Source organism: Emys orbicularis, chromosome 9 (genome assembly GCF_028017835.1).
Source record: "Emys orbicularis isolate rEmyOrb1 chromosome 9, rEmyOrb1.hap1, whole genome shotgun sequence".
NCBI lineage: Eukaryota > Metazoa > Chordata > Testudines > Emydidae > Emys > Emys orbicularis.
In genome coordinates this window covers 103,187,002-103,203,172 of record NC_088691.1, presented here as the reverse complement: position 1 = coordinate 103,203,172, position 16,171 = coordinate 103,187,002, and positions in this window count along the sequence as shown.

Below are 16,171 nucleotides of genomic sequence, written 5' to 3'. Positions count from 1 at the left end.
CATTAATGCATTTTAAAAGGGAGCAGCTGGGCAACATCTTAGAGACACAAAGGGGAGACAAGATGCGATTTTTGCCTTTTAAAACTCCTTTCTCCCTTCTAGGAGTGACTAACTCCCTCCCCTCTGGGCTCTTTTACAGGCGAGATAGAGGCTAATGGTTTTAATTTTTTTGAGATCTCTTTATCAAGCGAAGCTACAGATGCCCAGTCCTGCTCTCTGCGATTTTAATGAAAGGGCCTGAGGTAGCTTTGCCAATTGATACAGCCATTTCTGGCATTGCTTTATCCCCTTGTCTTCCTTGTTCTTGGGGGACATGATTAGGCATCGTCAGCCATGGTATACCTGAACTCCGGATTGCACAGGGCACCTTTAGGCAGCTCTCAACCAGAACCGCTGCAAAGTTAGATTCCCACTGACAGACCGCACTGCACCACTGCAGATAGACACAAACTGATGTGCCTTTTTCTAGTGCATCTCTGGGCCCCACTTATTTCAGAACTGCCTTCTTGTTTTCCTCCCTGCAGATGTTTCCCAACTGCAAGGCGGGGTTGTCCTTGGAGCACCGCTGGTTCACGTCTGGAGCAGTGTGATAAGCTCACAGCACAAAACAGTTTTTACCTAGAAGTTATCTTACATCCACGGCATAGTCACAGGGAACTACATGGGCAAAAAGACAGAACTCAGGTATTTTTACTCCAAAAGCATAGGCTTATGCTAAAGGAGAATCTCCATTTGGATGAGCAGTATATGGCCTAAAAACAGATGTGCAGTTCTCATTTAATCCAGTAGAGGCCAGTGGTAAACATATACACTAGCCAGTTCATCATAATAGCTTATATTTACATAAGTATAGCAGCTGCCTCCCAAAGGACTTTGCACTCTGAATGCAAGAGTCCCTTCACACACGCTGTCAGACAGGAAGCGGAGCTATGTGGAGGATCAATTCCATTTTGCAAAGGATTTCAAGATCTCAGAAATTTAGGCATTCTCTGCAGAGAAACCCCAGCCCAATTTTATCTCAGATAGATTCAAAATGTTTTGCTTTGACAAAACAAACATTGTTTTAATGGCCTTTTTTCAAATTTACATTACCATATATTTAGAATATACTACAGATCATATAACACAATAATTGTAAACAAAATAATTTCAAAATGATGGTTCATTCAATAAAACCCATTGAAATGGGACATTTTGACATTGTTGGAACTATTTTTTTCTGGCTTTTCTCCAAAACAATGTCTGCAAAATCCACATGGTTTCATAAAGTGTTTTGATTTTGATGGATAAGGGTTCCGTCAAAGCTTTTCCAACCACTCTAGGAGGAAGTGAAGATACTGGAGCAAGCTGAAACTGCGGAAAGTCGGGGAACTTATCCAAACAGCAAGCTAGCCAGGAGGACACCAACGCTAACACACCGCCTCTCGGAGGGTCTTTACCATGCGTAGTCAGGTTCTCAGTGCATGTTCGGCAGCACAGCACCGGCATCGTGCAAAGAGACTGACTAACCCTGAGAGAAGAGCAGACCACACTGATCACCAACCCTGCTCCTTGCAGCACCTGGGTTTTCCAAGCACCAATGAGCTCCAACCCTGCTAAGCTTGTGAGATCTGACAGGGTTGTAATCCAAGACAGTGCAAGCAAGTTTGAACTGGAATACGGGACTAGATCCACAGCTGGCATCAAGTGGGGTAGCTCTCTGGACTTCAGATGGTGTCGCTTGGTGCCGCTCCTCTGAAGATCTGGCTCAGGGGGTCCATCTCATGACTAGGGTTTGTCTGGGTTATGTGGAAGTAGGCCTGATTAGTGCCCAGGTATAACAAAGAGGAGAAGGAAAATTCCCCGTGAGGACATTTGTAGTGATGTATTTGGAAAGGCCTTTGGTAGCCATTGTGAAACTTGTAGCATCAGAGGCACACTGCTGATGGTTATCGTAAGTGGAGTTTAAACTCTTCAAATGCCGAGACTGAAATCCACCTCTCGACTTTGGGATGACTGTTTGCTCACGAGTGGGGGTACCGCCGGCTCGTTCCTGGGAGACAGGCGGCTGCATGGCGCGGACTTTCAGAATTGGCTCCCCTTTGCAGGAACTTCTCAGCAGAGAGCGTGGCTACACTGCAATAAAAGACCCGGGACAGCGAGTCTCAGAGTCCGGCTCAACTGACTCGGGGCTAAAAAGAGCAGTGTCGATGTTTGGGCTTGTGAAACCCGGGGAGGGTCTCTCAACCCAGGCTCCAGCCTGAGCCCCAGTGTCTACACGGCTATTTCCGTCCCCGGAGCACAAACCTGAGTCAGCTGACCCGGCTCGGAGCCTCACTCTGGGTTTTTTATTGCAGTGTAGATTTGCCCAGAAGCCAAGGGGTAAAGAGGCAACAGACTCAACTCCCCAGCCCCCACATGCACACCCAGAAGAGAACACTCCAGGTCAGGATGGGGGGATCGGAAGGAAGTTTGCACCGCTGCAGACTGAGTATAACTAGAGGAATCCAGTCTTCCAGAGCCATATATCCAGCACCCCAAAAAAGAGAGGAATGAATACTTGCAAGTGTCAAAAGAGAGAGGAAAAGGAAGAATTTGCCTACGATTTGGCATGAGGAGGGGATATAGGACTCATTTATCTTTGAGAAATAAAGAGGCACTGCCGTTTATGCAGCACAATGCATTGACAGTCTGTAGATGCAAATGGAAAGTAAAATGTGAGAATGGCGGCAGGGTGCCAGCAGTCCACGTGGTCGGGCAGGAGACAGAGGGTTGGAATGGGCTGGTAACAAGGGCAATGATAAATACGAGGAAGCTGGAGGATTCAGGGGGCGGGTTGTAATGTCATGGGCAGCAAGAGAATTCTCATTTACTTGTCTCATTGTAGCACCTAATCAGGATCAGGGCCCCATTATGATAAGAGCTTTATAAACACAGAGAACAAACAGAGTTCAGGGACTAACTCCCCGCTAGGGTTGTCAACCCTTCCAGTCTGGCCAGGAGTCTCCAGGAATCCGGCTCGATCTCCCAGAGGCTACTGAAGCCAGCTTAAAGTCTGGCAGCGCAGCAGGGCTAAGGCAGGCTCCTTACCTGCCCTGGTTCCACGCCGCTTCTGGAAGCGGCCGGCATGTCCCTGCGGCCCCTAGGTGCGGGGGCGGGGTGGGGGGAGGTCCTCTGGGGACTGCCCCTCCCCGAGCGCCGACTCCACAGCTCCCATTGGCCGGGAACGGGGAACCACGGCCAATGGGCGCTGCGGGGGCAGTGCGCAGAGCCGCCTGGCCGCCCTTGAGCCTAGGAGCTGGTGCCGGACATGCCGCTGCTTCTGTGAGCTGCCTGAGGTAAGCGCCGCCCAGCCAGAGCCTGCACCCCCTCCCGCACCCCAACCTCCTGCACCACTCCCCTCCTGCACCCCAACCCCCTCCCAGAGCCCCCACCCCCTGCCCCAGCCCTGAGCCTCCCCCCACACCCAAACTCCCTCCCAGAGCCCCCACACCCTCCTGCACCCCAACCCCCTGCCCCAGGCTCAGCCCAGAGCCTCCCCACACTCTGAACCCCTCAGCCCTACCCCCTCCCCCTGCCCCAGCCTGGTGAAAGTAAGTGAGGATGGGGGAGAGCAAGCGACCAAGGGAGGGGGGCTGGAGTGAGTGGAGGGGTGGGGCCTAGGAGAAGGGGCGGGGCAGGGAGCTAATGACAGTAGGCAACCCTAACGCCCCTCCAGCCCCCATCCTGAAGATCTTGCAGTATAATAGGAACAGGAGTCAAGAACCATGGAATCTATTCTCTGCTCTGTGACTGATTTGCTGTGTTGCCTTGGAGAAGCTGCCAAACCTCTGTCTCAGTCCCCCGCGGCCCCGCTCTAAAATGGGATTATAGGACATAACCCACCTTCATAAACTTTGTGATCCTTAGATGAAAATAAATTGGTGAAGACCAAGGGCTTCTCTGAGCTCTGTTCTGCCCCATAATTTCTATAGCAGTCAGGGCACAGCAACTAGCTCACATTTGCCTCAGCTTGAAGGTACACGGTTTGGTTGCTACAGGGCCAGATTTTATGCTTTGTCATAAAACCTAGCAGAAATATTTCCATGATTTTATGTAATTTAATAAAAACTTAAATGAAACATTTCCCTCCAGCACTGGATGTGCAAACACAAGAGCACTGGGCTAGTGCATGAAAACCAGGAGGCGAGAGAAACTGACTCTTGGAGTTTCAGTCTGCCAGGATGTGTACTGTTTCTTTAAATCGGTCACAGGAAAAGAAAGGGCATGTGGAAGGTTCTAAGCAGAAGCTGTATGGTGAAGAGGAGATGGACACAGAATACAGTCACCTTGGAGATACAGTATTGCTAAACCCAGCTGCCCAAAAATCATGAGTCAAGCTCTGCAAAACCATGAGATTTTTAAAAAATAAAATGGGGTTTTCTTTGTCTCTTGGCTTCTTAGCCTTTGGGGTGCACCGGGGTCCCACTTCCATGTGGGGGAGAAGGAGGATTGAAACATACACTATGGTTTCAATGAAAGCGGAGATTCTCATATTCACATGACTCCAGGAGCTGGGGCTTTAAGAACACATGAGACTGATGATAAAAATCACAAGAGTTGGCAACACTGGACACAATCCTGCTTTTCTTAACTGTTCTAAGCTTCACAAAGTGCAAAAAATGTACCAGCAGTGTGGGGGGTAGGGGTAAGGGTGAGGAAATAAATCCGATATTTTAACCCTTTCTGCTTTAAAAATCTATTTATCTATAGCACAGTTCAGACTTTTTCTTTAAATACAGGTCTTATTTTGACAGTTGTGGGCAGAGGAGAGCATCTACCTAGGGCAGTGGTTCCCAAACTTTAACAACCTGTGACCCCCCTCATAAAAATGAATATTTCCAGGGATTTTCTCCTTTATCTGAGTATAAATTATAAAAGCAGTGATCTTGGAAATATAAAATTTGTTTTTATGACATGCTTATTACACACTTTATTATTAATTATTATTTATCATTACAGTATTTTTATTACATTATGAAAATAACGACACTCCTCCAAGATCTCACTTTCGTAGCTTGTATCACTTTGAATACGCCTGTTATAAGACGAGGCTGTTATGTTTCATCAAGAGATATCAGATGTGAAACAGCATGAAGGTATTTAAGAAGCCAACTTAAAGAGTTCCTCCTACACAAGCATTCAGCTCTTGAGCAGTCCAGGCAAACAACGCATGTTACAACAAAGCTTAAACTTGTTCTTCATAATAATTTTAAAAACAATACTAGCTGCCTATTTAATTTTAAAAACAGCAAAATATATCCACCTCCCTTTCCATTTCTTATAAGGAGTCTTGAAGTTTAAATCTCCTCAGTGTGATAGAGATGCTTGCTTTGATCTGCTTAGCTCTTGAAAGTCCAGGGGCTCCAGGCTGCTGGCCCCGTGCTGCCCAGGGTCACTAGGGACAGCTATGTCTGCCATTAGGGAATTTTTTCCCCCGAGAACCCCTTGTAACATTTTGCGAACCCCAGTTTGGGAACCACTGAACTAGAGGGAGGAGGGGATCTGATGTGAGCTTTGCATGTACAACCAGAAAAGGGAGTTGGTCCAGCCAGTCCCCAGCCAGATGCCAGCCACAAATCCCAGAGCAGACATCGTTAGCAGCGTTTCAATTGCCCCATGTGCTCCAAGCATATGTAAGGGGGTGGGAAACAGCCTCCCGTTTCTCCTCTCACCGAACACGTTGATGTAAAATCTCATTTTCTAGCCTTTTATGTTGCCCATAAAGTTCCAAACGTTGCTTTTATCTCCCCTACACGTGTGTAATTGAGTGAGTGATTTCTCAGCCACCTGTATGAGGATAGAATTGTGCCAAATATTGCCCGTTTCATGTGTTCAAGCACTCCCGCTGCTCTGCCAGCTCTCACCTGCCAGCATTCAGAGCTAGAGGTAGAAGACAGAGAGAGGAAGAGACCAGCGCAGGGGACAATCTGCCTGGAATGATACTCCTGGGAATCCCCATTGACTTCAATAGCAGCACATCAAGGTTCATGGCAGCACAGAAGCTGGTCCAACATCATGTCCTTCTCTTTATTTTCAATCTCAAAAGCCTTGCCCCCTCCTCTCTTCCCCACCACCTCGCCCAGCTCAGGGGGTTTACCATGTTCAGCAGAACGTCTCCGTTTCACACAAGCGGATGGGAGACTCATCCCTGACTGAAGAGAAGGATAACTTTCATTGCAGTGCTCCATAGCCCGGACCCTTGCAAGCTAAAAGACCCTGTAGAGCCCTGGGACAAAAAACACGGTCAACAACTTCGCTCCTCTGGCACAATGGGACTCTTAGCAATAAAAGTCAAGTTCCTCTGTGCAGGAGACAGAACTTTCTACCGGGGCTGGTCTGAGACTCCCCCCAGGAGCTAAGGACCATCTTTTTCCAACCCAAGTGCAAGGCACATTTCTTTGACCCTGGCTTCTCTGTTATAAACACATAGCTGCAGGTATATTTAACAAAAAAACCCTACCAAGGCAAGATACACCACACGCTTCTCCCTCCGGAGAGAGGACGAGAGAACAAACAAGTGACAGATGCGTAGTCACGTTGTGTAGTTGCCGTAGCTACTCTGGTGATAAGCGCAGTACAAAAGCCTAGATAGCATAGAATAGCATGTTGCAAATTAGCATAAAAAGCCAGACTACTGCACCATGAGGTTTGCTTTATTTCAATTTTGCTTTGTTTTAATTATGTGATGATACTTAATAGTTTGCAACTACTGTTAATCATCATCAGCCTTTCTATAGCACGTTTCATCCATAAATCTCAATGCACTGTAAGCTAAGGCAGGCAAGTGTAATTATCTCCAATGTATAGATGGGGAAACTGAGGCACAGAGCGATCAGGTGACCTGCCTAAGGTTGTACAGCAGATCAGTGGCAGAGCCAGCAAAAAACTCAAGTCCTCCAACTCCCAGTCCAGTGCTCTGTCTTACCAGAAAATGCTCTGATATCTGGTAAAATATAAAATGTTAGTAATAAGGGAACACCACAAGGCCTAGCAATTACATCTGTGAGAAGTGGGGAAAGACTGCCCCGTGTGTGTGAGAATTATGAGTAAGGCTGCGAGTCTTTCACAGAGGTCACGGATTTGGTGACTTTCCGCACCTACCGCTACTCTGACGGCCCCAGGCAACTGCTCCTGAGCGCTGCCCTGGAGCAGCGGTATGGGAGCGGTGGCCGCAGCAGGGCCCCGGGCCGTGGCCCCCCGGCCAGGAGCAGTGGCATCTGCTGGAGCACCGCCCCCGCACCCGGTAAGATTTAGTTGGGGGTATTTTTAGTAAAAGTCACGGACAGGTCACTGGCCGCGACTTTTTAGTTATTGCCCATGACCTGTCTGTGACTTTTACTAAAAATACCCATGACTAAATCGTAGCCTTAATTATAAGGCATTACAGTTTAGCATATCCCCATCACTGGCGGTTTTTAAGAACAAGGACAAACATGTCAGGGATGGTTTAGGTTTACTTAATTGTGCCTCAGTGTAGGGAGATGGTCTAGATGAGCTCTACATTTCTATGATGGGGCTTGAGTGAGTATAGTTTGGACAAACGATTCTATGATCAGCCCAACTTGGCCTCGTCCTGGACTATTACAGTTGAGGTTGTGTTGAAAATACTTTTTGTTGGATTTATAACAAAGTCCTGGATTTAACCTCTGACCCTGATGTCAAGATATGAAATGATCACCATTCAAGTCACATACACCTAGCAAATAAATGCAGGACATAATTCAAGCAGAGAAGACTCTGTCTCCCAGACACAGCACTGTATCCACAAAGTAACTCAAAAACTCCCGGGACTCGCACTTGGGCCTGCCACCAGAAGCAAACAGGTCTGATGTTTGGGGCTGCGTGGATGTGATGGTGAAAGTGAAAAACCTCTCTTCACCTCCTGCGGAGCCACAGCACAGCGTCCAGCGTTGTGTAGCACGCACTTTAAGCCATCTGCTGCCAGCGCCCTCCTAGCTTTTCAGTACCCGTAGTCCAGTGGTTTAGCAGTTACTGGGGAACACACGAGCAGGGCTGATTCATAGATTCTAGGACTGGAAGGGACCTCGAGAGGTCATCGAGTCCAGTCCCCTGCCCGCATGGCAGGACCAAATACTGTCTAGACCATCCCTGATAGACATTTATCTAACCTACTCTTAAATATCTCCAGAGATGGAGATTCCACAACCTCCCTAGGCAATTTATTCCAGTGTTTAACCACCCTGACAGTTAGGAACTTTTTCCTAATGTCCAACCTAGACCTCTCTTGCTGCAGTTTAAGCCCATTGCTTCTTGTTCTATCCTTAGAGGCGAAGGTGAACAAGTTTTCTCCCTCCTCCTTATGACACCCTTTTAGATACCTGAAAACTGCTATCATGTCCCCTCTCAGTCTTCTCTTTTCCAAACTAAACAAACCCAATTCTTTCAGCCTTCCTTCATAGGTCATGTTCTCAAGACCTTTAATCATTCTTGTTGCTCTTCTCTGGACCCTTTCCAGTTTCTCCACATCTTTTTTGAAATGCGGTGCCCAGAACTGGACACAATACTCCAGCTGAGGCCTAACCAGAGCAGAGTAGAGCGGAAGAATGACTTCTCGTGTCTTGCTCACAACACACCTGTTAATACATCCCAGAATCATGTTTGCTTTTTTTGCAACAGCATCACACTGTTGACTCATATTTAGCTTGTGGTCCACTATAACCCCTAGATCCCTTTCTGCCGTACTCCTTCCTAGACAGTCTCTTCCCATTCTGTATGTGTGAAACTGATTTTTTCTTCCTAAGTGGAGCACTTTGCATTTGTCTTTGTTAAACTTCATCCTGTTTAACTCAGACCACTTCTCCAATTTGTCCAGATCATTTTGAATTATGACCCTGTCCTCCAAAGCAGTTGCAATCCCTCCCAGTTTGGTATCATCCGCAAACTTAATAAGCGTACTTTCTATGCCAATATCTAAGTCATTGATGAAGATATTGAACAGAGCCGGTCCCAAAACAGACCCCTGCGGTACCCCACACGTTATGCCTTTCCAGCAGGATTGGGAACCATTAATAACAACTCTCTGAGTACGGTTATCCAGCCAGTTATGCACCCACCTTATAGTAGCCCCATCTAAATTGTATTTGCCTAGTTTATCGATAAGAATATCATGCGAGACCGTATCAAATGCCTTACTAAAGTCTAGGTATACCACATCCACAGCTTCACCCTTATCCACAAGGCTCGTTATCCTATCAAAGAAAGCTATCAGATTGGTTTGACATGATTTGTTCTTTACAAATCCATGCTGGCTGTTCCCTATCACCTTACCCCCTTCCAAGTGTTTGCAGATGATTTCCTTAATTACTTGCTCCATTATCTTCCCTGGCACAGAAGTTAAACTAACTGGTCTGTAGTTTCCTGGGTTGTTTTTATTTCCCTTCTTATAGATGGGCACTATATTTGCCCTTTTCCAGTCTTCTGGAATCTCTCCCGTCTCCCATGATTTTCCAAAGATAATAGCTAGAGGCTCAGATACCTCCTCTATTAGCTCCTTGAGTATTCTAGGATGCATTTCATCAGGCCCTGGTGACTTGCAGGCATCTAACTTTTCTAAGTGATTTTTAACTTGTTGTTTTTTTATTTTATCTGCTAAACCTACCCCCTTCCCATTAGCATTCACTATGTTAGGCATTCCTTCAGACTTCTCGGTGAAGACCGAAACAAAGAAGTCATTAAGCATCTCTGCCATTTCCAAGTTTCCTGTTACTGTTTCTCCCTCTTCACTAAGCAGTGGGCCTACCCTGTCTTTGGTCTTCCTCTTGCTTCTAATGTATTGATAAAAAGTCTTCTTGTTTCCCTATATTCCTGTTGCTAGTTTGAGCTCATTTTGTGCCTTTGCCTTTCTAATCTTGCCCCTGCATTCCTGTGTTGTTTGCCTATATTCATCCTTTGTAATCTGTCCTAGTTTCCATTTTTTATATGACTCCTTTTTATTTTTTAGATCATGCAAGATCTCGTGGTTAAGCCAAGGTGGTCTTTTGCCACATTTTCTATCTTTCCTAACCAGCGGAATAGTTTGCTTTTGGGCCCTTAATAGTATCCCTTTGAAAAACTGCCAACTCTCCTCAGTTGTTTTTCCCCTCAGTCTTGATTCCCATGGGACCTTACCTATCAGCTCTCTGAGCTTACCAAAATCTGCCTTCCTGAAATCCATTGTCTCTATTTTGCTGTTCTCCCTTCTACCCTTCCTTAGAATTGCAAACTCTATGATTTCATGATCACTTTCACCCAGGCTGCCTTCTACTTTCAAATTCTCAACGAGTTCCTCCCTATTTGTTAAAATCAAGTCTAGAACAGCTTCCCCCCTAGTAGCTTTTTCAACCTTCTGAAATAAAAAGTTGTCTGCAATGCAGTCCAAGAATTTGTTGGATAGTCTGTGCCCCGCTGGGTTATTTTCCCAACATATATCCGGATAGTTGAAGTCTCCCATCACCACCAAATCTTGGGCTTTGGATGATTTTGTTAGTTGCTTAAAAAAAGCCTCATCCACCTCTTCCACCTGGTTAGGTGGCCTGTAGTAGACTCCTAGCATGACATCTCCCTTGTTTTTTACCCCTTTTAGCCTAACCCAGAGACTCTCAACACTTCCATCTCCTATGTCCATCTCTACCTCAGTCCAAGTGTGTACATTTTTAATATATAAGGCAACACCTCCTCCCTTTTTCCCCTGTCTATCCTTCCTGAGCAAGCTGTACCCATCCATACCAACATTCCAATCATGTGTATTATCCCACCAAGTTTCAGTGATGCCAGCAATGTCATAGTTGTATTTATTTATTAGCACTTCCAGTTCTTCCTGCTTATTACCCATACTTCTCGCATTTGTATATAGGCATCTAAGATACTGGGTTTGATCTTTCCTCCCAGTTTTGTCCTGACCCTCCTTTCTCTCTGCCATCTCCCAGGTCTCCATGTTCCCCACTTACCTGTGATTGAAAACTGCAAAACTATTTTTCAGTGGAAAAGTGGGTTCCCAACAAAATTTTTGTAACGGAAGTGTCTGCGTTGTGGGGAACTTCCAACGTGTCATCAAAAACTGAAATATTTCCACTTGGAATTGCTGCAGCAATGCCTCATGGGAGCCGTAGTCCAGTTGCTTCAAAGACCCATTTTGCTCTAGGAGCTGGGCTTCCCAGACAGACTACATCTCCCCTGATGCACTGCAGCCATGCGAATGCCATGATGCAGAGCCCCCCTTCTCCAAGAGGGGGGCGTGTGGTTCATCAGAGGAGATTTAATCTGACCAGGGAGCTTGGCCCATAGAGGAAAATGAGGAACCTATGAAGCATTTCCAAATGGATTATTTTTTTCAGCCTAAATTTTTCAATTTTCTGCCAGAAATAAACCAAAATTTTCCACAAGGAAAAAAAGAACCTGTTTTTTGACTAGCTCTGTACAGTAGTATTTTTAAAGGATAATTCCTCAAACTGAGCTAATTCACACTGAATATGCCATACCCATTTCGCAGATAAACAGCTAGCTGCCCTTGTTTATTTAATAACCTCCCTGACTAGTTTGAATAGCTGTTCAGGTTCGTGGCAGATTCACAAAGTAGATGGGCAGAGGCTGTATACGCAGGTGTCTGACAGGCAAATATACAATCAAAGACGTGCTGATTTTGGTCTGGTTTTGCATTGCTCAATGTAAACAATACGGCCCAACCTGCAACTTGTGAAAAGGACAACTAAAAATAAAGGAGCCTCACTTCTTTGGGTATGTCTACCCTGCAGCCTCCCAGCCCAGCGAGACAGACTCATACTCATGGGACTTGAGCTAGTGCAGTAAATATACCAGTGTGGAGGTTGTGCACCGGCAGAGGCTTGGGGTAGCCGCTGGAGTTTGGACCCCCCATCCCAGGTGTGAGTTCAGGTGGCTAGCGCAAGATTTTGCCAGTGCAGCACTGTCCATGGTGCTATTTTTAGCATGCCATCTCAAGCCTGCTAGCTATCTGCCCAGGCTGGGAAGTGTCTCCCAGCTGCAGTGTAGACACACTATTTCTGGCGGAGTTTTTCCTTGTCTGCTTGATGCTTTAAAATGGCTACAGAGTAACTCACCCCTTGGGTTGTGTGAGGAACTCCTGTTAATCTGCACAGATTCCATTGAGGTTATCTCCATAGAGACCCACCTACCTACCTATCAGAGAGAGGACATATTAGAGTCATCTAACATTAGGGCTGGGAGAAGACTGAGAGGGGACATGATAGCAGTTTTCAGTTATCTAAAAGGGTGTCATAAGGAGGAGGGAGAAAACTTGTTCACCTTCGCCTCTAAGAATAGAACAAGAAGCAATGGGCTTAAACTGCAGCAAGGGAGGTTTAGGTTGGACATTAGGAAAAAGTTCCTAACTGTCAGGGTGGTTAAACACTGGAATAAATTGCCTAGGGAGGTTGTGGAATCTCCATCTCCGGAGATATTTAAGAGTAGGTTAGATAAATGTCTATCAGGGATGGTCTAGACAGTATTTGGTCCTGCCATGCAGCAGGGGACTGGACTCGATGACCTCTCGAGGTCCCTTCCAGTCCTAGAATCTATGAATCTATGAAAATGGCTAGTAAGTCATCCAACCCGGCTCCACCTGCGAATGCTGATCTGTATCCTACAGGTGTATTCTCCAATGCAGTGTTAGTTGAACAAAGATATGGGAAAGTAAGAACACACATTTCCATATCTGGTCTGACAATGGTCCGTCCAGTCCGGTGACCTTCTCTGACAGTGACCAGGAGCAGATGCCCCAGAGGAAGGTGTCAAACCTCCATAAATGGATGCTTATGCAGTAATATGCCATGGGGGATAGGGAATATTTCTTTCTAACCTCAGTCAGGCTGTTTTCCTATATCCTGAAGCACAAAGATGTATATCCTTTACATGTTTTTGTCTTGTAATTATGGAAATTTGTTAAACTGATTAATATCTTTTAATTCTGCACTAAGCCCTTTGACTCAGTACCTTGTGGCAGAGAGTTCCCCAGGTAGCCGCATGCTGTATTAAAAACTAGTATTGCTTCTTCCCAGTTTTAAAGGGGCTTTCACCTTTTCCTCTGGGAGACTATTCCACAGTTTAATAGACCCCCCTCCACACTTTTTAAAAAAAGAGAAGTACCGAACTTAAGAGAGCTCCTTGGTGAAAAACAAATATAGATAGAGGAATTGGCCTTATAAAACTCCTTCACAAAAAGTATCAGAGGGGTAGCCATGTTAGTCTGGATCTGTAAAAGCAACAGAGAGTCCTGTGGCACCTTATAGACTAACAGATGTATTGGAGCATAAGCTTTCGTGGGTGCATCCGAAGAAGTGGGCATTCACCCACGAAAGCTTATGCTCCAATACATCTGTTAGTCTATAAGGTGCCACAGGACTCTTTATTGCTTCTTGCACAAAACGTTATTTCTAAGCTGTCCCAGCATTGTTTAAGAGACGCATACAGACAATGCTTTCTTAATATTATAGCTCATAAGCATGGCGTGTTATCCAACTGGAAAGCAAAATGTATCATCCTGTAGTTGCTCCAACAGGGGCATGACTGTAGAACAGTTCTTGCTCCAACACGGGCATGACTGTAGATAGGGATAGCAAGGAGGCCAGTGCCAGGTAAGCAGAGGGAACAGCAGAGAGATAAGAGACAGGCCCAGAAGGGGCAGAGTAAAGGGGAATATGGGACCAGAAAAAACCCAGCACTATAGCCACACGCGTGACTAAGAAGAGGCAAAAATACAGCTTTGCGCCATAACAGACTCCACCCAACCCTGCCCTTCGGAAACAGAAGACATTCGCTCCCCACTGGATGTCCCAAGGGAAGCGCGAGCGTCAGGGTACTCGGAAAAGCAGCCAGCCTGCATGAGGGAGGGGCCGGGACTCATGGCAGAATCTGGGCAATACCCATGAGCTGATGCAAGCCCAAAGGGCCACTCTGCCAGCGACCCTCCTCGCAGCCACGGGCCAGGGCACAGAAGGAAATGGCGGCCCGGGCTACGTTCACGGTCCGTGCCAGCGAGGAGGGGAGAAGTGGAATGGAAAGCTACAACAGCGTCTGAGGGCAGCCGGGATTTGGCTCCAGGAGCCATCTCCTTTTAAGGAAGTGCAGTTTGCAACTAGCAAAGGAAGCCAGGAGTCTTAGCCTAGCAGCAAGGGCTGCCTGTTGAATCTAGCTCCTCTCCCTTGTATGGAGTTTGCACAGATGGGAATGTTTTTGCAGCCTTCCTGCCATTTTCGTTTAAGCAAAAAGATAAGGGGCGGGGGGGGAGGAGAAACCATTTGAAAGTGAAATTAGGGAGTTTATTGCTCTTCCAGTTCTTGAATGGGGAAAAATGTCAACAGCACTAATGTTTGGCGCTCATGCACTGCCTCATCACCACAGGGTGGTTCAAACATTAAGGTCCAAGTTTAAAAAAAAAAAAAAAGTAGGCAAAGGTGTGCATTGCAACTGCATGCCTAATCTGCATGCCTAATTATTACATGCAAATGCCCAGTTCGGGCGCACAGTCATGGTGACTGTGCAGGCAAGATAGTCTTACTGCATTTCTGAAAAATCAGGACTATTTTATTAAGCCATTCAACCTCCTGCAGTGAGGTAGGTTTAAGTATTATTAATTATTGCCGTTTTACAGATGAGGAAACTGAGGCATAGAGCAGTGAAGTGATTGGTTCAAGGTGTCATAGTGAGTCAGAGACAGGAATAGAACCCAGGTCTCCTGACTCCCGTGACCACTAGATGATGCTTCCCCCCTCCCACATAAATCCACAAAGGAAAACAGGGTTGGCTAGACCAGTGTCGTTAAAGCTAAACAGAGCTGAATCTTCAGGCAAAACCCAAATCTAATTTTATTTTAAAATGTTAGAAAAAACTCTGCTTCACTTTTTCCTCCTTTTTTATTTAAAACAAAGTCCCCCTCCCCCAATCCTACCCCTGCACTCACAGGAGCAGAAGCAGAATCAGCCAAGCACTGTCGCTCCTGCAGTATTTCTGCTGCCCCTGGAGGAAGCGAACAATCTTGCAGGGCAGCTGCCTGTTGCCACACGCTTCCCAGCCCGGATCCAGAGATGCAAAAGTTCTCTCTGAGCGTTGTCTGTTTTGCTAATCGGGGCCTGCCAGCCTTCTGAGGATTGGAGTGCAAGACAAAGACAGGGCCATCTTAAGATGAGAGAGGAGGCCTGACCCAAGCCCCAATATCCAAGCACCCACAAACTCTGGGTCCAAACCTCTTCCTTCACTGAATACCAGCACGCACCCCCAGGCTACATGATCCTCCCAGCTCACCCCTTGACCTTCGGTTCCCATGCTACATACTTCCTTCCATCCCAGGCACCCTTTGGCCTTGCTTTCCAAGGTTGCTCGGCATGGAAGTTGAGGTAGGTTTAAGTATTATCATATCATATCATATCATAGAAGGGGCTAGGGATAGAGGAGATTCAGCCCCCCCTCAAATCCATCTCTCCCATGTCATTTTCTGAGCTACGCCATGCCCAGCGTGGCAGGCGCAGCCCCACGTGTGGTGGTACTAAGGCCTGAAAGACGGCAGGGCGTCACAGAGCGAAGGCCCCGCCTGCACATGGCTGCCCGTGTCACGTGATGCTGTGGCAGGCTTTGAAATGTGCCTTTGAAATGCAAAAAACCTGGCACCCGCCCCCACCCACAAGACAAACCTGCACAACCCCAACTCCCAGGCAACTCCGCAACACCCCCCCCCCCACTTCATCAGCCACTCATAATATCTAGAGAGATAACACAGATAAGACTGGTGACTCGCACGCCTCTTCACTCTGGTGTGACTCAGTCCCACACAAACACACACACACGGTGCGCTGGTGAGCAGACAGCTGCTGTATTTTCAACAGTTTTGATCTGTTATTGCTTAAACTGCAGAAGTGGGAACACGGCAGCATCTTTAGCTGCACACACAAACTTTTAACAGGAGCTATCCCAGCGTATTGTGATGACAAGGCAAATCTTTAGACCTACGTAAAAAATAAACAAAACCCAGCAGATTAAGGTATTTTTCTGGCAACTGGCAAATCCATAAAAAAACCCAGCCAGGTGGTAACCCTAGCCACGGACTCCTTCGAACCTGTCAGAGGTGAGAGCCAACGCCCAGAGGGGGGACCCAGGCCCGCCCCAGGAGTCCCCGCTGTGGTGT